The sequence below is a fragment of the Callithrix jacchus genome, chromosome 18, assembly GCF_049354715.1.
Source record: "Callithrix jacchus isolate 240 chromosome 18, calJac240_pri, whole genome shotgun sequence".
Classification (NCBI taxonomy): domain Eukaryota; kingdom Metazoa; phylum Chordata; class Mammalia; order Primates; family Cebidae; genus Callithrix; species Callithrix jacchus.
The window spans coordinates 48,897,704-48,921,693 of record NC_133519.1 but is presented as its reverse complement, the minus strand read 5'-3'; the positions used below and the strand labels follow the sequence as shown (position 1 = coordinate 48,921,693).

The 23,990-nt window shown below is 34.2% G+C and overlaps 1 long non-coding RNA gene across 3 annotated transcripts in view; it reads left to right on the top strand.

The window, feature by feature from the left end:
* LOC108588964 (uncharacterized) overlaps positions 1 to 23,990 on the top strand; it is a 380,118-nt gene that overhangs the window by 322,327 nt on the left and 33,801 nt on the right. For 2 of the 3 annotated variants that reach the window (XR_004736371.3, XR_004736369.3), the window contains one exon: positions 15,830 to 15,948. The exons of the other annotated variant lie outside the window; for it this stretch is intronic. This is a non-coding gene — a long non-coding RNA (uncharacterized LOC108588964). The remainder of the gene's footprint in view (positions 1 to 15,829; positions 15,949 to 23,990) is intronic. 3 annotated transcript variants of the gene reach the window in all.

Sequence of the window (23,990 nt, the reverse complement as noted above, 5' to 3'; positions counted from 1 at the left end):
GAGCGATATTTTCATTTATTATTTCCATATCAAGAATATCCTTTAGTGAATTTCCATTTTTTAGAAGTTTAATGATAACCCATAAAGTTTTACCTCAAATTGTTAGATCATCCTGGTCAACATGGTGAAACCCCATCTCTACTAAAAATACAAAAACTCAGCTGGGCACGGTGGCACGTGCCTGTAATCCCAGCTACTCAGGAGGCCGAGGCAGGAGAATTGCCTGAACCCAGAAGGCAGAGGTTGTGGTGAGCCGAGATCGCACCATTGCACTCCAGCCTGGGTCACAAGAGCGAAACTCCGTCTCAAAAAAAAGCATAAAAAATGTGAAATTATCATGCAAAGAAATATAAGCCAATGCTTTATTTTGGTTCCTTATTTCACTTCCTCCTTCCTAAACATGGAGTCAATAATTCAGAGGTCATCTTAACCATACGATCAATCAATCAAGCTAGGTTTTGAGAAATATTATGGAATAAAAGAGAAGTCTCCTGTCAATTGGTACAGTTGTTGGAGTCCTTGTATACTTTGCCAAACACAGCTGAAACGAAAATTCAGCCTAGTACTTGAATTGTCTCTATCTGCTTAGGTGGTTAAAAAAAAAATCTTGTTCAGTCAGGATTTGTAGGTTGTAGAAAGAAGAATCCTTATTTGTCTTTACATTTCGTAGGCCTCTTAATAATGTTTTGCTGGTTAGCATTTCATAAAAGAAACTGAAATAATTAAAGTGGAATTCTCCCAGGTTTCCAGTGCTTCTTGCTGGCACAGCTGGTTTCTGAGGTTTTTCTGATAGAGCCTATTTCAGAAATGCTGAGGCATTTACTGACTGCTAACAGCCTTCCTCTCTTCCAGCTAACGCACTGCTTAAGCTTCTAACACAAGGCCACTTTCTGAGCTTTTCATTTCTTAAGCTAAACTTTGCTTAATTCAAGGGAGAATTTGCCAATTATTTCTTTCTTCTAGCAGTTCTCTTTATATCTCCACGATCACTCCCACTCTGAGCCAAGTAAATTTTTTTTTTTTTTTAAACAATAATACCTGTTTGTTTTTGCACTGTTTAAATTCTCAAGGAGCCACATATCAAATCTTTTCTGCTGTGCTACTGAGGACATTTTAATTCTTTCACTGTCTAACTCTGCCTGGCATACTTACTCACCTCAGCCAAGAAACTGCCCCAGTGGAAAAACAATTGTGTACTGAACTCTGTCTCATTTGACAGGTAAAAAATGAGATCTTTAAAAGGCAATGACCAATGTGGGTTTTTTCTGCTGAACATTGTGCAAATAAATAAAGTTTTACATGTTCTGAGTCAAGTTTCCCATTTTTCAGGTTACTATGAGAATGCAGAATTTTCCTCTTATAAAAATTGCACATTTTCTCAAAACATAGTTAAGTAGGCTATTTTGGCCAAGAACTCATTTCCAATTTTTCCATTTTTCTATGTGACAAAAATCTCATTTTCATAAAGGGATTCACTGAATTTTATGTAAAAGTGACCTTTTGTTTGTATAAAATATTTAGCAATTTTAAGTAAAGCTTATATATTACCTTGACTTATTTGATCTCAAAAATACTAAACAGACGAAGTATAATTATATTTCTACTTTGTATGCACAGGAAAGTTAAGATTTAGAGATTTCAAATGACTTGACTCTCACAGTACATACATGGCTGAAATAAAGTGATTCTTGACTTTTAGTCATTTGCTTATTGTGCTTCATAATACATCATGTTAAGAATTCTGTAGTCATTAAAAAAGTCAAGCTTTTATTCCTGTATATCATGCTTCCATATTTCTGAAATGTGTGTATACTAATTGGTTAAAAACGTCAGACTTTAAATGTGCAGGTGTTGCTCTTTATTTAAATGAATTCTGAGATGAAGCCTGGCAAAGATAAAAATCTTTTGAAAATGTGACTCACCTATTCTTAATAAGTGTCACGAAAATTGAAAAGAGCAGCATATGTAGCTTACTAATGCAATGTTACCAAGTGCACTGAATGCGTTTTTTAAGTCTTCTCTTTTGTAAACAAAACAAAATAATTGTGTATATATTACATTGTAATTTGTATTTTCTCTGGCATAAAAGAGGATTACGCTTTACATTTTATCCACTCCTTATTTCTAGGAAGGGATTACTCCTAAAGTACTCTTCTAACCTCTCCCCAACTTCTTTACTCACTGTGCCTCTCTAGACGCTTAAATAACATGCACAACTTGCCCTTAAGCATTTTGTCTTTTTTCAAATACTTATTAATCCTTTCAAAAACATGTATCCTTGAAATGTCAGGTGTTGTTAAAGTTGAGGATGGTGAATTCAACAGAACAAAGTAGGGAAGATCTGCTTTATACAGTATTAAGGAAGTCTTCCTGCCACTGATATTTTCATTGATATTTAAATAAATTAAGAGAGTGAGAGTGTCATGCAATAATCTGAGACAACAGTGTTTGTGTAAAGATAGTCAGTGTAAGGACCCTGAGGGGAGCAATTTAAGGCTCACTGTGGAAGTTATGCCTGTGGTCGTTTAATCAAACACGAATACTGTTAGACAAGGAAAGCTCCGAAGGGATCCAGGAATTGGAACATATAAGTTTAATAAGGACTTTCAATTTTATTCTAAATGTGGTTAGAAACTATGGAGGGGGCCTGGTGCAATGGCTCATGCCTGTAATCCCAGGACTTTGGGAGGCCAAGATGGGAGGATCATTTGAGCTCAAGAGGCTAAAACCAGTCTGGATGACATGGAGAAATCCCATCTCTACAAAAAATGAAAAAATTAGCCGAGTATGGTGGCATATGCCTGTAGTCCCAGCTACAGGGGAGACTGAAGCAAGAGGATCAGTGGAGGCTGGGAAGTGGAGGTTGCAAAGTGGAGGTTGTAGTGAACTGAGATTATGCCATTGCAGTACAGCCTATAGACAAAACCCTGGCTCAAAAATAGAAAATAAAAACAAAAAAGCATTGAGGGGAACAGAGAGGTAAAATAAATGATTTTATAGTATTAGACAATGTGAGTACTAAATAGAGGGCTCTCTGCATACAGATGGATCAAGAGTAAAATCAAGGGTCCCCTTAGGGGCGTGGCAGTGTTCCTGAAGAGAGACAGTGGTAGCTTTGACTAGGGCAGCACAGGGATACTGGTTTAATACGAGGGGTTGATTTATTATTTCACTTGACAGGAAGTACAGTGGTTCAGTTGCTCAGTGATGCCAGGGTGGTGGAAGGGATGGTGAGATGGGATTTGTTTTAAATTTTAAGTGTAAATTGTATCAACAGGACCAAATAATGAACTGAATATGAGATGGGAAAAGGAGTCAACAATGCCCGTTGTGTTTCGGGCCTGAATAGTTTTGCCCTTGGTTGGAATGGATAGACTGGATGAGGAGCTTGTTTGCTGGGGGGGGCGCAGAAGTAGAAGTCAAGAGTTGGATTTTGGGCATGCTGTGTATGATACATATTAGGCATCCATGCAGACATGCTAAGGTGGCAGTTAGACTCATGACTCTGAGGCTTCAATGGAAAATCTCAGCATTAGCTGGTGGTTAGTGTTTGAAATTCTGAGACCAAGGAAGAAAACAACACTTCTGAGGACTGAGCTCTAGAATGCTACATTTAGGCGTCAAATAGAGCGTAAAGAGAGAATAATACCGTTTCCGGAAGCCAGGTAAAGGAATTTGTTCAAGAAGTAAAAGGATATCAGTAATTTTGAATGCTGCTGAGATTTTAATGAATCAAAATTGAGAATTGGTCTTTGGATCTCACAGTATTGGGAGAATTGTGGTGTCAAGAGTCGTTTATCTGGAGTACTGGCCAGTTGGAAATCTTCCAGTAGAAATATTAAAACAACAACAAAAATGATGTGTGGTGTGAGAGAAAAAGAATTTGATTGCAATAACAAATTCCCTGAAGAACCAGTAATAAAAGATGTTTCTCTTGAGAGCCCTCGTTTCCTTAGACAGTAGCAGATAATTTTTATTAATTTTTCTGATGAAGAAGGCAGAGTACAGTGTAAAGAGGTCTTAGATTTAGAATGGAATCATTAAGGAATTCTCTTCTAATTGCTTATCTCAGTTAACTAAGCAAGTTCATTAGGCTAAAAAGGAGAAAGAGGAAAATGTATCAGAGAAAACAGATGGTCTAAAATGGTACACACACAGAATATAAATTTCAGGCAAAACTCCTTCTAAATAGATATTAAATTTCTAAAATTAAGTCATGATTTGACATCGTCTCAGCCTCTCTCTGAATCTTCAACTGTAACTCATTCAGGTCCCCACTCCCTGCTCCAACTCAGTCCACCAAATGAAATCTAGCAGTGCTGAAAAGGAAGGTCCAGCGCACACAAGTGAATTATGTCTATAAATGCTTCAAACTTCAGAAATATATTAATATAGTTCATCATACTAATAGATCAAGGACAAAAATAATCCTAGTCTTTGGCCAAATGCAACTTTCAGTATAGGTTGAAACTTTTTATTAGATATAGTTGGAAAGTTCCATGTATAACATGATATAATAATTTCTCTATGATGACATAATTTAAAAATTATTAAAGTGGGCTGGGCGCGATGGCTCAAGCCTGTAATCCCAGCACTTTGGGAGGTCGAGGCAGGTGGATCACGAGGTCAAGAGATCGAGACCATTCTGGTCAACATGGTGAGACCCCGTCTCTACTAAAAATACAAAAAATCAGCTGGGCACAGTGGCACGTGCCTGTAATCCCAGCTACTCAGGAGGCTGAGGCGGGAGAATTGCCTGAACCCAGGAGGCGGAGGTTGTGGTGAGCCAAGATTGCGCCATTGCACTCCAGCCTGGGTGAAAAGAGTGAAACTCCATCTCAAAAAAAAAAAAAAAAATTATTAAAGTCAAGAAAAAGTACAGAGGTACACTTTCATTACTATTACTCATGATTAAAATTGATCTGGGAATTATAGCACATGTAATTAGACAATAGTAACAGTTACAAACAAGCAGCAATACTAAGAGATCTGTTATAAAAGAGTAAAGGCAACCATTATGGTATAAATGAACAACCTTGTGGAATAACTACTGTCTCATCATAACCTGTTCATGATATGAGGTAGGTACTGATTTTTTTTTTCCAGAATTTAATAGATATTTGTAGCTTAAGTCAGTTACCCTGCTAAACATTACACAACTGCTGATTAGCTGTGATTTGATTTAAATTTAGGTAGATTGAATGCAATTTAGGATATTCAAGTTGTGACCATGTGAGAAAGATTAAATTGTATAACCCTAAAATTGAAAGCTATGACTTGTTTAGAAATAAATGTGTGAGTCAAGTTTTTCTAAGGCACACCAGTTTATGCGCACACTGAAATCATCCTGTATGTAATTAAAAGTGTACTGGCTACTGGCCCCACTGGGTTATGTAGTCACAGTCTCTAAAGGGACACTCATTATCAATACTTTTACAGTCCTCTCTGCATCACCTATAGATCATCTTTCATACTTTTCTTCTGAATCATAGAGCATTTTTCTTATAAAGTAACAAAATGAGGGGTAGAAAGCAGGGTAAATTTTTGAGATGAATGAAAATAGAGGAGATTTTACATTAAAATAGAACTTTATAATAAACAAATGTAAATAAATGAAACATACGTAGAAATTTTGGTACATAGATAAAATTAACATTCAAATAGCAATGCATTCCCAAAGTTAAACATAAGCTAGAAATAAAAATTTAAAAACCTCTGTCAAATTTTTATATTTTCCTCTCCAAAGTAATAGTCTATGAATATTAGAGAGATTATTGAGTTTTAAATGACTCATAGGTGTCCCTTAACTTTATGCTAATTTAATTCAATTTGTTTAATTTATTCTTTTGATCTGACATTAGAAATGCTATCTTAGATCAATTTATAATTATCTCTCTCCTTTCTAATTGACAAATACCTGTATGAATAAGACATACTTGGGAAACATCCAACTTAAGAGCCTGGATTTGGAGACAGAGTGTCTGGGTTTAATTTCTGGCACTGCTGTTTGATGTCTCCTCACAGACCTTGTACAAGCTACCAACTGTCCTGTGCCTCCTTTTTCTAATCTTAAAGAAGAATAAAATTTTCTGCTTTATAGGACGGCCTGAAGATTAAACATGATAATATATGTAAAGCAATTAAATTATTCTGTAGATTGCAACAATATTTTTTATGTGTTTAAAAATGCGTCAAATTTTTTTATGTGTTTAAAAGATGTGTTACCATCTCCCATAGTACTGATCCCTTTGGTCAACATCCTTGGAAAAAGCAAACCCATCAATTTTAATTATTATAACATATATAGTAAATGCATACAGAAGTATAATGCACTTTTCATTCTTCTTTTTTTCTCACACCCTAGATTCCGTTCACTAGTGAATCCTGTTGGTACCACTCATACTTAAAATATACCTAAAACTAACCACTTCTTAGAACCCCAGTGCTGTGACATCAGTGAAAGCCACCATCACATCTCTCCTGGAGCAGCCTCTGAGATGCCGCAGCCTCAGAGGTGGAGCCCGTGTTGCTATCTTGCTCCCTCTCCCTGCAGGGGCTCTCATAAAATAGAAAATGAACATGTAGAAAACACCTTTCATATCTTTATGTTCTTTTTTAAAAAAATATGTAAAAATACAGTATTTCTAAGAAGAAAATAATGCCACCTGCAATTCCACGGCCTTACTAAATTAATTGGTAAACTCCAGTTTTATTCTCCAGAGATTCAAAAATGGGGGTTGACAGTCACATGCAGAAAGCAATACATGCACTAAAATCTGGTATTCCTCCATAATACCATTTTAGCATTAAGTTGAAACAATTGATGAAGCTGAGCAGGATACATGTGATTGATTCAAGAACATCCTGCTAGATTAGAGGGTCAAGCTTTACTTTAAGGTGTTTTTCTGTAAGGAAATTCACAAGTTTACTCACAGGAAATGCCTTGTCTTGATTCCTGAGTGAAAAGAAAAATATTCCTGAATTTTGAGAGGATATTTAAATTATAATCGGCTTTTAAAGAAATATTTAAATTAAAAAGTAATCAATAAAAATGTCAATTTTTCCAAAATCAATTTAGATTCTTCAATAAAAGGTGATTTTATATGGGCTATATCTACATGAAATTATTTATATTCTTTGTCTCACCAAATGCTATGTCTAAATGAAATTGTTTATATTCTTTGTCTTACTAAATATAAACTTTTAACACCATTTTAAATCAATTTTCATAAATACCCAGAAAATAAATAAATTTGACATTAGATTATCATATAAATGTATAGGATATTAGTTGAGAAATAAAACAAAACATGAAAAAATAAACAGCTTTATTTTTGCTGCCACTACGCTAATCCAACCCTATCTTCAACCATTTAAGATTGGGTTAAATGAACTTTTAATAAGCTAAAATGCATAAGATGACTAATAATAATCCTTATTAACTCTCTTCTTTAACATTTTAATTATAATACTATATTTAATTTATACAACTTTTTTTTTCTTAATCTGAAAAGTTGTGTTTGCCAGACTGCCCCCTTAAATTCTGGGTGGAGAGAAACCCAGTGTCTACAATTCTCTACATATGAAACCCAGAATATTAAAACTCTCTTTCTCCTTTCTTAGTATTCTATAGCATTCTCTACAGATATAGAAATAACCAGTGCTGTACGGCTTTTAAAAAGTGATCCAATTATTTTCAAGTCATTTCTGTCAGAGTACCTTTAAACAGCAATTCCTCTTTCCGGTTCCATTGATAGACCTATGGGCTACCCTAACCTAAAGACCTCGATTATTCTGGCAGGAAATCAACAGTTTCGGTCCTGTAGGTGCCCCTTTATCCTGTGTGACATAATGGAAACCAACATATTCATATGAAATTTATATAGTTGTAGCATAAACTACATGACTTTCTGTCTTAGGGCAAGTTAATATCTCTGATTTTCAGTTCTCTCTTTTGCAATATTGGAGATTATCAGATGTGACATGAACATTTCTCTGTGGGACCTGGGGTGATATCATGAAGACACTTTACATATTTCCTGAAAAGAGTGAATTCCCAACCACAACAAAGAGATAGGCTTTATTATTACAGGACATCTGACACGACACAATAGATATGATAATTCTACCTTTTGTTTTTAGTAAGACACAGCAGAGTTTCATTTTATTTCTTAAGGTATAATTCTAGTATCCAATTACATGGATGCATTGTCTCAAGTCTCAGCTGCTTAGGGCACAGTCCATATTTTATTCCTTTTTATTGCTATCATCGATTACTGTTGAAATAAAATTAAATAAAGTGAGGTCACATGGAGGAGCAATTGCTCACCCTTATGGATGTCCTCCATAGAAATGCTGTAGGAGGCAGGTTGATGAATTTCTTCAGTGACAGGACAGAGTAGTAGAAAAGCAAGGAATTTGAGAATAAGTCATTCCTTATAAGTTGAGTATACTTGATTTAAATTCTCATTTTTTAAACTTAATATTTCTGTGAATTGAAAAATTTATTTTTCCCCTGTATCTATTTTATGTGAAAGGGTGCTGGCAATATTTATCTCGTCATGTGACTGCTATGGATCAGATAATATATGGAAAGTTGCATGGAATGAAGCCTGACACATAGTAAACAAATATTGTAGGCTTGTTAATTGACTTCTTAACTATTCACAAAAGTAGCTAACAATTAGTAGTGTAAATATTGTCCAAAGAACCGAGGAGGAGGACCAGATAGTATAAAGGAGAGTTTTTACCGGCAAACTGGAGAGAGTCTCCTGCATGGACAGAAAGGGCTGTCTGTGAAGAATAAACATAAGGCTAGAGGTTTTTTAAAAAGCGGAAATGTAATGTAATTCTATTTGAGAGATTTCATTGTTGCTAGTTTGGTCAACCTCTGTCACCAATCAGAGCTTGGAGAACTGCATCGAGTTGTGTCAGTAGTCATTAGGTAAAACTGGTTTCAGGTTACCACTAAGACTTTCAGCTGTCAAGCTTGCAGAGACATTTTTGGAGCAATGTTTTCTGCCTTAGTGCTTTTACCTCCTGGCTTCTCAACCTTGTTTTAGTTGTGTATGACAAGAATAACCCAATTCGTATGATTAACTTCCACAGCAGGTAAAGAATTAGTGCTAGCTTCTCCGTTCTTTCCTTGTGGAAAGGATGTTCTGGTGGTAAGACGTGTGTGGCAGTAATTTATATTGCTTTAAACCATTTTTTGCCCGTCTTTTTCTTTTAAAATACTGTTATCAGGTCATAATGAAAAGAGAATTCTCAGTAAATGTCATACTGTGCATTTGCATTAAATTTCCTAGAATCATAAACCGTGTTTTCATTGAAATTATAAATCCTCAATCAGCCTCAACAAACAGTAAACGCTGATTGTGAGAAAATATTGGGATTACTGATCTACCGTTAAAAAGTTGTCTTCCTTTTTTTTTTAACTCATGACCATATAATGTCTAATCTTTGGCAAATATTTATTAAGGCTTTACTATATTACAGGAAGGATACCAGGCTCAGTAGAGAAACAGTGTGGAAGACCAGCATGTTTCCTATCTTCATGGGATATATTTCAATTATAGAACCTCTACATGCTTTTAAAAAATATATATTGTTGTGTTCTAGATGAGTTCTTCTGAAATATTCTTTTCTTTACGGCCAGTACTGTAAAGCCAATAAAAACTGTTGAATAGTGGATATGATTTGACCACAATGAATAAATTCTGGATAACTTGATTTTTAATAAGCAACTCTCCTAATACCAAATAAAAAATTGTTTTTATTTAAAAGTGATATAGCTGTTGAATTATATATAACTTTTATAATATATATATATGTATATATATATATATATATATATAATTGGAGTAGATATAACTTTGTATTAACAATACAAGTGCTTTAAAAAGAGGTCCACTATATATTTTGTTATTGTGACCTCCTCAAGAGGTTACTAATTATTTGAAAGTGACAAGGTTATCATAATTGTTTCTCTAAATATAATTCTGAATGATATTTCATAATAAGCCTTGGAAATTAACTTACAAAACCTTCTGATAAATGCGCAGAATTGTATTTACAAGAATTACGACTATAGTGCTGTATTTTATGGCACATATAGGAAGAAACAAAAAGGTCCATTAAGAGGAAAATATATATTCACTGAATGGGGTATTGTCCAATTCTTTTTAAAAATGCCATAATCTTTTATATACAGAAATGGAAGGGTAAACAAATATTAAGCTTAAAAAAAATCACTGCCAATATAACACCAGTTTGAAAAAATATCCCAAGGAGAAGCAAAATATATTATCATTGTCATACTTTGTTGTTAGTTTACACATACACAAAGAAAAAAGTCAGAAAATATGTAATGTAATTCTTTCTCCTTGTTGTTCTTGGGGCTGAAATTGCAGAACCACTTTCTATTTTACCTACTTCTGATTTGATTTCTTTTAATAACAAACATTTTTGTAATCAGAAAAGAAACAACAAAAATGTGAAACAAATTAGTGTGCATAGGTTATATATACATATATATACACACACACACACATACACACACACGTATATATATTTACAGAAATGCCTGAAAAAATGTGTAGTTTTTTATTTAAATGATATAAAAATTTTCAATTAAAAGTATTATAAAGAATTTTGGTATATTACAAAATTGTATTTGATAATATAACTCGTTTTTTGTATAATATAAATTTTGTTTGTTTTTTAAAGTCAGAATTTTTTATTTGCTTTAATAAACTTGCATTTCCATATTATAGAATAGGAATAATAGTATAACTTTGCGAATCATAAAGTTAAATGTAACAGGTGAGCAATAAACTCATTCTTTACAGCAGTAATAATACTTTTTATTTGTACATAGTTTGCTACTTTAAAATTGTCTACACAAACATTACTTTGTCTATGTCTTATTAACAGTCTTGACAAAATAGAAAAAAATTAAATTCTCAAAGTCTAAGACACTCGTAAATCATTTCAGAAAACAAGAACAGAAATTGACAGATTTATTCTCCAGGTATTCTTTTAAATCAAAGACTATATTATATCTGAAACCATTTCCACAATTGATTTCAGGTGTGTGATTTTATTGTTTTATAATATAATTGTCTATATTTGTGTGCTTTGAAAGTATAAATGGCTTTAAAAATAACTTGCAGCGGAAATTCTTGCATACTATTTTTACTGCCTTTAAAATACTGCAATCTTCCTGTCATGTGGCCAACATAATTCAAATGTGAAAGAGCTGCTGACAGGTATTACATAGAATTTATTCTGTTATGAAACCCCATGTTAGAAGCACTCCTAAAATATCAGACACTGACCTAAATGCAAGTTAGATGGAACTATAAAAGGATATCCTCTATAACCATCAAATGTTTCGTTGTAAGCGGATGTCTCCTCTAGAGGAAAGATACTCATCATCCTTAAATTTAGAGACACTGCAATCTGAGGCAGTTGTAAATAAACTTATTTGTTGAGTATCTAGAGGAAGTAATTTCATTACGTTGCTGAAAGGCAGACATTCTTCTTGAATATATACCCACTCAATGGGGTCATTTTGCCTGTTGTCCAGATTGACCCGATTGAGTAAAACACAAGAATTGCAATAGAGAAAGAGTTGAATTAATGCAGAGCTGGCTGAACTGGAAAGCAAGTTTTATTAATCAAAACATTCTCCCTGAAAATTCAGAGACTGGGATTTTTTTAAAGGATAATTTGGTGGGTGCAGGTCTGAAGAGTTAACAGTGCTGATTGGTCAGGTTGGAGATGAAATCACTGGGAGTCTATGCTGTCTTACTGTGCTGAGTCAGTTCCTAGGTGGGGACCATGAGACCAGAGGAGTCAGTTTATCCATCGGGTGGCCCAGCTGGTTCATCAAGTTCAAGTCCTGAAACATAACGCCAGCACGAATCTTAGATTTACAATAGCGATGTTATCCTTTATAACCTCATCCAGCTAGATACCACAAGATTCTAAACCTCCCTAAAACTCCCCAAACGTTGACCTATTTGATGCGTTGTAAAGCTCTCATGTTAAATATGAGATAGGTTCACATAATATATGTTACGTTAGTTCACTGCTGATCTGTAGTATATGCAAAATGAATTTATATTTGATTTTTTTGTATTCTGTCCCTTATTTTTCCTTTCTCTCTCCACCTCCCTCTCCCTCTTTCTATCTTGCTGTCGCTCTCCCCACCCACAGAGAGAAAAAAGGAAAAATCTATCAATATTTTGACAATGCTTTATTGTTAAAAAAAAAAAATACTCTATGGGAAATCATGAAAATACGTAAACATAGAAAGTTAATTTTTCAGGACACCAACACTAAATAGAATTGTTCAATAGAATCTACATCAAAAAGTTAAAAAAAGAAAAAGCTTATAAACTGAACTTTTATAAGCTACAGAGAAAATACTTGTGTTTTTTCTACAGTTTTTGTTAGTTGCTCTGCACACTAAGTTCAAGGGTGTATGTGAATGAAAGGAAAGGTAATGAAAGGAAAATTAATTGAACATTTATAGACCTCAATAAGGATTTTATTTCCAGAAGGGTCAATTGACTAAGTTAATTTGCTCAGCCCTAGTAATGATGTGTTAGTGATTTCGCATTCGGTGTCTTTTACTTACTGAAAAACGTGTCAAGCCCAAATAAAATATATTCTGTTAAACTATTCTACTTTATTACAGTTTTTCTATAACACTTTTTATGATCTACTAAGGTATTTTTGATTTTTTTTTCAAAAAATGTACTACATAAAATGTAAGTGTTAAATATACAATTTATAGAATATAAAATCTTAAGATTTTATAAAATATGAAACCAATGTAAATCATATTAGGATCTTACACAGGTGAAAATTATTCTCTGTGGTGTTTAAATATTCTGGTGGTACCTTAGGTACCTTTGCCTGAGAACTAAAAATCAAAACTGACCAGAAGAAATTAAAGTGAAACTGCCTACTCTGTATTCATTGTCTAAACTCTACTGTGCATATTTTGTTAAGTTTCCAATCAGTTCTTCTTGAAAGAAAGAATTGTTTTGGTCTCTGAATAATTGAGATTATTTCTAAACAGCTAACTTCTTACAAATAGATTAAGTTAGTATATCATTAAGAATCATTCCGATAAAACTTATGTTCATACCTTTTTAGACTACTTCAGCTACATAATTTATGATATGAAAATTCTGTCATGTCAAGTTTGTATGGGATGGTGTTGGTAATTATTTGCTAATAATGTTGGTAATAAAATATGAAAATATCATTAGTGAATAACAAATTTCTTGAGAAACACGTTAGCTTACTCACAATAAATGTAATAATATCACGTGGAAATCAAAAAAGATGTTACACTGTGTATCTTAATGAGAATTGTGAAACTGAAAATGTGTTTTGTTGTTGTTTCTTACATTATTGTTGAATATACTACAACATGTTATCATTATTAGTCATACAGGGGATACAGGAACAAGCAAATCATGTTTTGCCCTAGAAGACTTAGCAAGTTTTCAGAGTTTCTGACAACTGAATTATAACACTGACTAGTATATTAATTTTTATATATATATATATATATATATTTTTTTTTTTTTTTTTTTTGACAAATAACTGCTGATACAATTTTCCTCTTCATTGTATTTTGGGGCAACCTATTTACCTCTCAGAGATTTTTTTTTTTTTTTTAATTCTGGTTCTATTGGTGTTTAACTTGATCTCACCATGTGGCAGGCTGGTCTCAAACTCCTGACTTCAGGTGATCCATCCACCTCGGCCTCCCAAAGTGTCATGGAGTATCTTATTCCATCCCTTTAATTTTAGTCTATTTGTATCTTTATAGGTAAAGTTTTTTTTTCTTTTTTTGGACAGTAAATCATTGGCTCTTGCTTTTTCATTCATTCAGTCACTCTACATCTTTTGACGGGTGAGTTTTCTCCATTTACATTCAATGTTGTTATTGGTAAGTAGGGACTTATGCCAATTTGTTACTTGTCTTCTGGTTGTTTTGCAGACTTCTCTATTCCTTCCTTCCTACCTTCCTTTTAGTGTTGCTGACTTTCTCCAGTGATATTCTTTAGTTTGCTTTTTATTTTTTGTGTAACTATTGTATGTTTTTCAATTTCAGGTTACTGTGAGCTTCTAAATAGTATCTCGTAACCCATTATTTTATTTTCATTTTTATGTATTTATTATTTTTGAGATGGAGTCTCACTCTGTCGCCCAGGCTGGAGTGCACTGGCACGATCTCTGCTCACACAATCTCTGTCTCCTGTAACCCATTACTTTAAACTCATGAGAACTTAACGCTGATTGCATAAACAAAGACAAAAAGAAAAGTAATAAAAACTCTACGCTTTAATGGCATCTCCGTAACTTGTAATGTTTTGTTGTTTCTCTTTATGTCTTATTGTACTATGTCTTCAAAAGTTGTTGTATTATTCTTTTTGATGGATTTATCATGTCACTTCTATTTGTCACGAGAAGTTCACACGCCACCGTTAGTACTATACTCATCTGTGTTTTTCTGTGTGCTTACTGTTGGCAGTGAATTGGTTTCCTCTCACACGATGTCGTCTTGCTCACTAACATCTTTTCTGTCAGATTGATGAATTTCCTCTAACTTTTCTTTAGGACAAGTCTGGTGTCGATGAAATTCCTTGGGCTTTGTTTTTCTGGAAAGGTTTTTGTTTCTCCTTCATGCTTGAAAGGTATTTTTGCCAGATATGCTATTCTGTGGTAGAAGTTGCTTGTTTTTTCTTGCCGTTTTTGTTTGTTTTCCTTCAGCACTTTAGATATACCATGTTTCTCTCTTGGCCTGTAAGGTTTCCACTGAAAACTCTGCTGCCAGATATATTGGAGCTCCATTGCATGTCCTTTGTTTCTTTTCTCTTGCTGCTTTTAGGATCCTTTCTTCATCCGTGATCTTTGGCTGTTTGATCACTAGATGCCTTGAGGTAGTCTTCTTTGGGTTACATTTGCTTGGTCTTCTATAAGCTTCTTGTACTTAGACATTGATATGTTTCTTTACGTTTGGCAAGTTCTTCATTACTATCCCTTTAAATAAATCCTTTAAATCTTTCTACCCCCATTTCTTACTCTATTTCTTTAAGACCCATAACTCTTAGATTTGAAGCTATTTTCTAGATCTGTAGATTTGCTCCATTTTTACAAAATATTCTGTCTTCTTGGATTGTGTATTTTCAAATAGCTTGTCTTCAGGCTAATTCTTTCTTTTGTTTGAGCCATTCTGCTATTAAAGGACTCTAATGCTTTCTTTATTATGCCAATTGCATTTTTCAGCTCCAAAATTTCTGCTTGATTGCTTTTAATTATTGCAATATCTTTGTTAAATTTATCTGATAGAATTCTGAATTTCTTATTTGAGTTCTTTTAAATTTCTTTGACTTTTTCTCGAAACAGCTATTTTGAATTTTCTATATGAAAGATTGTATATCACTGTTTCTTTAGGACTGGTCCCTGTTGCCCTCCTTGGTTCATTTTGTGAGGCTGTGTTTTTCTGGATGGTGTCGATGCTCATGTTCTTCAGTTTCTGGACATTAAAGAGTTAGGTATTTATTGCAGTCTTCCCAGTCTGACCTTGTTTGAGCCTATCCTTTTCCGGCAGTCTTTGCAGGTATTTGAAAAGACATGGGCCCAAAGCCAAATAATACTATAGTTTTTGTAGAATCACAAAGGTATTGTGTTGGTGGTCTTGGGTATGATCTGGAAAAATTCTCTGCATTAACAGGCAGAGAACTTTGTTCTTTTCCCTTACTCTCTCCCAAACATATGGAGTGTCTCTCTCTGTTCTTAGCCACATGGAAGTGAGGATGTGTTGATGCAAGCACCCCTGTGACCACTAGAAGGACTGCTCTGGATCAGATCTGAACCAGTACACAACTTGCATTGCCAAAGGCTCTTCCCTTCATGGTGGTGAGTTCCCCCAGGCCCTGGGAATGTCGGAAATGTTTACTTTTAGCCGTGTACCTGATGTTCTATTCTACTGTGACTAAGGTGGCACTGAAACCATGATATGAAACTAAAATCAGGTACTGTGATTGCTTACCTGATTTTTTGTTCTTGTGATGTTGCTTTTCTGTGTGTAGATAGTTGTTAAAATTTGGTGATTTAGTAAGAGGGACAAAAGACATAGGCTTCTATTTATCCATGTTGCTCTACTCCCTGGTTATTTCTTATAAACAGCACATAACTAGTCTTTTAAGAAATTAAATCTAACAATCTGTCTTAAATGGAAGTTTTAGTCCATTTACAATATTTTGTGTTTTAAGCCTACAATCTTACTACTAATCTTTTATTTGTCCAATCGTGTTTCTTCATTTTTACTTCTTTTCTGCATTCTTTTTTGAATCAAATATTTCTTAGTATTTTGTTTTAGTTTGTTAATTTGATTTTTGGTGTGCCTTAAACTTATTTTTTTATTAGTTTATCAAGAATTTTAAAAAATACAAACTAAACTTACAATAATCTTTTATTTTATAATTTCATTTGAAATTAATAAATTTTAAAACACAGAGTATTTACTCTCATTTTATGTGTTTGTGTTGTCGCATTTTAAAATCTAGATACATATAATCCCTATACCAAAACATTTGTATTTTGCATTTCGTACAGCCAGTTGTCAAATAAAAGCCTGAAATGCTCAGCAAAATATTTTCAGTATTTTTGGCCGTAATTCTAATGTCTTGGTGATCTTTGGTATGTTCATGGGAAGATTACAATTTTAGTTCTAAATTTATCACTAGGACTGTCATCTTCCCCTGAGCACGCCAGAAGTCTCCTTATAAAATATATTTGAATTCCATAAAAAACACAGTAAGTCCAAGAGAACCACATTCAATAACAATTTTCTGTTAAAATATTTACTGTGGGCCAGGCCCAGTCACTCATGCCTATAATCCCAGCAATTTGGGAGGCTGGGCAGCGGGGAGAATCCCTTGATGTCAGGAGTTCTAGTACAGCCTGGGAAACGTAGCACTGCTTTGTCTCTATTAAAAATCAACAAAATTAGCTGGGCATGGTGGCATACGCTTATATTCCCAGCTACTCAGGAGTTTGAGGTGGGAGAACAAATTGAGTACAGGGGTTACAGGTTGAAGTGAGCTGTGTTCACACCATTATACTCCAGCCTGGACAACAGAGTGAGAACCTGTCTCAAAAAATAAATAAATAAGTAAATAAAAATATTTGCATTGCTATTGTTTTTTGATACCCAGTAATGGAGATAAATTAAAATTAATTACAAACTGTTTCCTCAAATTATAATCTAATCCAAAATTTTAAAACACATGGCTTGGGTCAATTACATTAAATATCACATATTACCGTAGAGAGAAATATATATTATATATACTGCATGTATGTATTAATTATATATTAAATATAACATAATTATATAATGTAATATAAATAATATAACATCAAATATAATTATATTAAATATTTGGTATTAAATATGTATTTTATACATATATACACTGTGTGTGTATATATATACATATCACTCCATATGTAGTGACAAAAATTACTATTAATATATTCTGAGATTGTTTTTAATCATGTCTTTTATAAAAATTATAAACCAGAAAAAAGAAGATATATCAGAATTGTGTACTTCTCTGTTTTCTGTTATTCAGTTTTTTATTTCATACTGTGTATGTGTGTGTACATTAACTACAATACTAAAAGTAATATATTTCTATGTGCGTAAATGAAAGAGATAGTTAAAATTATGTGTTTTTTATAGTATGAAGGGAAAACTAACATCACAGTTGAGAAAACACAGCTCACTGCACCCTCCCTCTCCCAGGCTCAGGTGGTCCTTCCACCTAAGGCTCTCAGATAGCTGGGACTACAAGTACTTTTCACCATGCCCAGCAATTTTTGTTTTATTTTTAATAGAGAGAGTCTCACTATGATGCCCGGGGTATTCTAGAACTCCTTAGCTCAAGAGATTTGCAGTTAGCATCTATTTAATGCTCACTGATTTAATGCTCATCAATATAATGCTAAATCAATGTTATGAAAAAAATACATAGAGATTTTAATATGTACTCTTTTAAAAATACGTTGTTTTGCTAGTCATTAAAATTCCTCTGAGAAGCTTATAATGGACAGAATTAGTAAACTAGATAAAGATAGAAATATTGAATTCAAACAAAATATTATTTGCTTTTATACTCATTGTTTAATGCAATTTATTTAGCAATTTTATTTTGTCAAGTTTTTTTTTTCTTTTTCTGATTTTATGCTGCTTTTCCCTTTCAGTATTACAAACAGGAGTTCTTTAATGAATTGCTTCTTCCTCTTGAAATATTTTCAGTGAATTATAGAGTTTTCATTAACATCCTGATTTAAATTAAAACAACTGTATAGTTTTAGAAAATTTAAGACAATAAAATAGAAGAATATTGTCTTAATAATCATAGTTAATTTCATCAGATTCCTTTTTCCATAGTTCAAAAATTTAATTATACCTTTATTTTAAAGTAAGATTTCATTGTTATGTTTGTAACAAACAATATTTGTTACATTATTGCTAATTAATGTTACATTGATTAATAATGTAACAAACATTATTTTTAATTAATACTGTTTGATATTTAATGTTACATTACTAATAATAATTGTTAATAAACCTTCCAGTGCAATAATTAACAATTTAAATGATTGGTTAAATTATGTAATCATTTAAATATTGCGCTGGATATTTGTTAATTTAACCAATTTTTAAATTATTTAAATTAAATATTGCACTGAAATGTTTAGCCTAACTTGTGCATTTAGAGTACTTAAATTCTTGATAAATTATAGTATAAATTTATTATTTGGTTCCTATGATCAATGTCATACTGTAAGTTATGAAATAAAAAATTGAAGTAATAACAGAAAACATAGAGATGTACACAATTCTGACATACCTTCTTTTGTTCTGGTTTATAATTTTTATAAAAGGTGATAAAAACAATCTCAGAATATATTAATAGTCATTTTTATCACTACGTATGGAGTACATATGAAAAGAGGTACATATGGTGAAGTCTGGAAGATCCCATGTGCAAGCTTCTAGTTATTCCTTCTCAGAAGAATCTCATAGGAATAAGTTTAATTCTCCCAGCAATGATATGTGACATTTGCAAAGTATTGCTGATTAGGAAAGCTCACCTTAACCATTAAGGGTATTTATTAGTGGCCTTTCTTGTAGGCATGCAGAATCAGCAAGACTTACTCAACTGCTTCTTTTCTAGCCTCCCATAGGTCCAGCTAATACAGCCTGGCACGGGACCTCAGGCATACAAAAATGGTTTCTCACCGTAAGTCACACTGGTAGAATAAAGTATCTGGTCAAGTTAATAGACGCCACCCAGTGTCTCAGGCATACAAAAATACACTCATCAGGCATTGTATTCCAGTGACACAGAGGTTCTCTTTCAGAAGGCAGGCAAGATCCAGTCCTTTCTTGAGAATGTGCAGAATTTGAGTAAGCAGTCCTGCTCAGTTAACTTTTTACTGCAGAGTCACAAAGTTCCCAGTATTAGTCAAGGTTCTCCAGAGGGAAAGAACTGAGAAGGCATACATATATATGAAAGGGAGTTTATTAAGGAGAGTCGGCTCACATGAAATCCCATGGGTAGGCCGGCTGCAAGCTGAGGAGGTAGGAAGCCAGTAGTGGTTCAGTCTGAGACAAAAAGCCTCGAAAGTGGGGAAGCCTCGAGTGCAGCCTTCCATCTGTGGTCAAAGACCTGAGAGCCCCTGTCAAACCACTGCTGTAACCTGGGGTTTGATGTCCAAGGGTAGGAAGCATCCAGCATGGAAGAAAGATGAAAGCCAGAAGACTGAGCAAGCCAGTTTATCCCACCTTCTTCTGCCTGCTTCCTTCTAGCTGTGCTGGGAGCTGACTGGATGGTCCCTGCCCCCATTGAGGGTGGGTCTTCCTCTCCCAGTCCACTAACTCAAATGTTAATCTCCTCTGGCAGCGCCCTCACAGACACACCCAGAAACAATACTTTACCAGCTAGCTAGGCATCCTTCAATCAAGTTGATACCTAATATTAACCATCACATTCCCACAGGATACTTTTAATTATTATTGACAATACTTCAAAATTAACTGCGGTTATGAGTTGCTAAGATTTAGGTTCTCTAATGCTGGTCATATGTTGGCCTATTTTTGATGGTAACCCACCTTTTTAAAAATTGGCCTGGCACACTGCAGTGCTACTCACAAAGCAAAGACATGGAATCAACCTAAATGTCCATCAGTAGTACACAGGATTAAAAAAGCATGTGGTGCATCTACACTATGGAATACTACACAACCATAAAAAAGAGTGAGACTGTGTTCTTTGCAGCCATATAGAGTTGGGGCCTTTGTCCTATGTGAAGTAACATAGGAACATAAAACCAAATAATTCAAGTTCTCACTTACAAATTGGAGCAAACTCATGACATACATGGACGATAAGAAGGGAATGAGAGCCACTGGGGCCTACTCGAGGGTGGAAGGTGGGAGGAGGGTGAGGATTAGAAATCAACCTATGACATACTGTGATTATTAACTTGGTGATGAAATAATCTGTATGCCAAACCCCCGTGACACGCAATTTACCTATTTAACAAACTTGTACATGTACCCGTGAATGTAAATTAGAAGTTAAAAATAAAATTGAGGCTGGGCGCGGTGGCTCACGCCTGTAATCTCAGCACTTTGGGAGGCCAGGCGAGTGGATCATGAGGTCAAGAGATCGAGACCATCCTGGTCAACATGGTGAAACCCCGTCTCTACTAAAAATACAAAAAATTAGCTGGACATGGTGGCGCGTGCCTGTAATCCCAGCTACTTGGGAGGCTGAGGCAGGAGAATTGCCTGAACCCAGGAGGCAGAGGTTGCCGTGAGCCAAAATCACACCATTGCACTCCAGCCTGGGTAACAAGAGCGAAACTCCGTCTCAAAAAATAAATAAAATAAAAATAAAATTGAACAAACAATATACTCAGGCAAGAAATATTAATTAGGAACTAAATAAAATGGAGGATAACAGAACTCGGAGAAAATGGTTCCAAAGGTAATTCAGGTGACTGCTGTAAAAAAGATTGGTTCATGTATTGTTTCTTAACCGCTTTACTCTCTGGGTTAATTTGGTTTATTGTAAACAGTGGGTGACTGAGTGATTGACTGTGCAGGAAGGCAAATTTATTTCAACTTATTATAAACCTTTTCAAGTTTTTTTTTCCTTTTGTTGCATTCAAGTTAAGTATGTTATGCTACAATGATAAAAACCCATTAAATTCTCTTAGCATATGACATCAGTATTTAAAATTTGCTTCTGCTGCATACCTGTTTCAGATTATCAAAGGGCTTGTATTCATCAGAAATACACTGGCTGTTGGGGTCCCACCTAGAAATATGCTGTCAGGATAACAAAGTTATATAAGAAAGAAAATGCCACACTATGTGCCGGTTTTTTAAAGTTACTGTTATCAATATTTATGTCCCTCTGATTTCATTGTTTTGATCAAATTGCATAACTCTGTCCTAAAAATGAGGATGTAAAATCTTCCCACATTTGTGACCAGTCAATTCATCTGCTACAGTCTTCTCTGCCGATTACTAAATATGCAAGTTTATTCCTCTTCAACATGGAAATTACATTCAACAGAGTAGTTCTTTTGTTAGCTTATCTTTCTCTACAAAATCATATCATTTGCAGTCAGAGCACACGAGACACTTTCAACACGCTACGTAGAGAGTTTCCTGTCTAAATCTATGGTCTTTTAAAATACATATTTTCTAAATTTCACATTTCCATAGGCAATACTTCTGCTGATATTTCCATCATTAAATAACAAGGGTTACCTTTCATCCCGCGTCTGACGATTTTCCTCATCACTCTTCTAGCCCTTGCTCTTGATCACTCTTAGAACCAGGTACCAGTTTTTGTATTACTTATCTATTTCTGTGTAACAAATCTCCTTAATACTTAGTGGTTTACAATCACAGCTGGACATCTTTACATAGTAGTCTCATGATTGCAAGGGGGCAACAGCAAAAGCAACCATTTTTATTGGGAAGTAAAATAACTCCAAGTTCACAAAATTATATTTGTAAAAGCAAGTCAAAAAGCCAGGCAAGATTCTAGTGAAAAAAAAAAAAATGAACTCCACTTCATGATGGGGGGTACTGCAAAGTACATGTTGCAAACAAGGAAAGAGCTAGTGTCCCGATTCACTTCCTCCTGTCCATAGAGGATTGGATACAAAAGGAGTCTGTTATGTATCAAACATTCAGAACTTCCCGAAGTTGGTGAATCTTTTTGCATAACTCTCAAATCTTAATTGACTTCATCTTTGATTATTTTCACACATAACCTTTTGTTAATAGAGAAACTAAAAATTATTATCAAGAATTTGTTTAAAGACATGTTTTCCTAGAGACTCACCTTTTAGCTGTTCTTCCTAAGTAAGCCCTTTTAGTCAACTGGTGCAGTTAACCGAGTGAGATTTCAATTCATTCAGTTTTTTTAAACAGTGGATATTAAAATAATCCTTGACAAGAACTTGAATTTTAATCTTTCCATTTAATGATCTTCTTAGTCTTATATTTTATGTTGATGTTGAAAAACAGTTGAAGCTTTGAGTTCTGTAAGTTCCCACATTTCTGAAATACCTTTATTCTCTTTAATTCCTGCTTGGAAACCAGTTAATTCTTGTCTGGGCTTATAACTTTTTGTAGTAACTTTTGAAATGCTACCAATAACAACCAAGTCATGCTGCTAACATTTAGTTTGTCCGGTTCTTTTCCAAAGTAAGCAAGTCATTGAGTAACAACAATCTGATTTGTGCTTTGTAACAGTTTCATCATGTTTTACCGTATGTTACATGGATTGACATTGCTCAGCTTCCAATAAAGTTTTCTTGCTTTCTATCACTTAAACAGGAAGGCAGTGGCACATATGTCGGCATTTGATCATGGTACACCTTATTTCTGATTCCAATGTCTGTGCTGTCAGCATAGGTTGGGTTATGCTGTAGTAAGAAGCACCTTGAAAAATCTCAGTGATGGTATGAGTGAAGTTTTTCACTCATGTTACATATCAGTCAGGAGTCAATATAGTGTCCTCTGCTCTTCACGTTCACTCTGAAATGCAAATTGATGATATAGACATCTTAACATACAATTTTATGATCATGAAGCCTTAGAGAAAAAAAGAACATGGGAAACCAAATACTGACACCTTAAATTTCTACAGTAAAAATTACCCACATCACAAACATACAACAAAAACTCTCATAATTGCTATAATGTTATCAGTTATTATATTAAACATTATAAGCAGGAAAGAGTGATATTTTAAAGTTTTAGTGGCCATACACTTACTGATGTCTCAGAGTTTCAAAACAAAATAAGCTTGTGAAAAGATACTCTTTGGTCACCAGACTATCCCCTAAGTTACTGAAAGGCTTTAAAAAGATCATTTATAAATCTTAAAAAGGTCATTTTGTAATAATATAGCAATCTGATTACAGGTACTAATGCTAAGTTTGAATGTAAATCTACTATTGCCTTAGGGCCAATTTCACACAATCAGCACATAATTTTGACTAGAGTCTCAGTGCCTGAATGTCTTCCGCCTCTGAGATGCTTGACAGCCAACTTGAAGACCATGCTGTTCTCCATGTTACCAGGCTTCCTGGGGCAAGCCTCCATGGCTGTCTTTAATGAGAAAGGGATAAAGAGATAAGGAGACCAGCAGGGAACTAACTCCCTGGCAAGCATTCCAGCTTGAGCTGCTGTTGGTGACTCCATGTCTGGGCCACTCAGAATAGCTCTATCTTTTCTGCTCAGAAGAGAAAGGACCTACCCTTTCCAGAATTTATCAAATTTCGTCTATTCATATGAATGTAACTCATAATCAGTCCTTTTTGACAAGGAGCTTAACTTCTCGCAGCCTACAGAA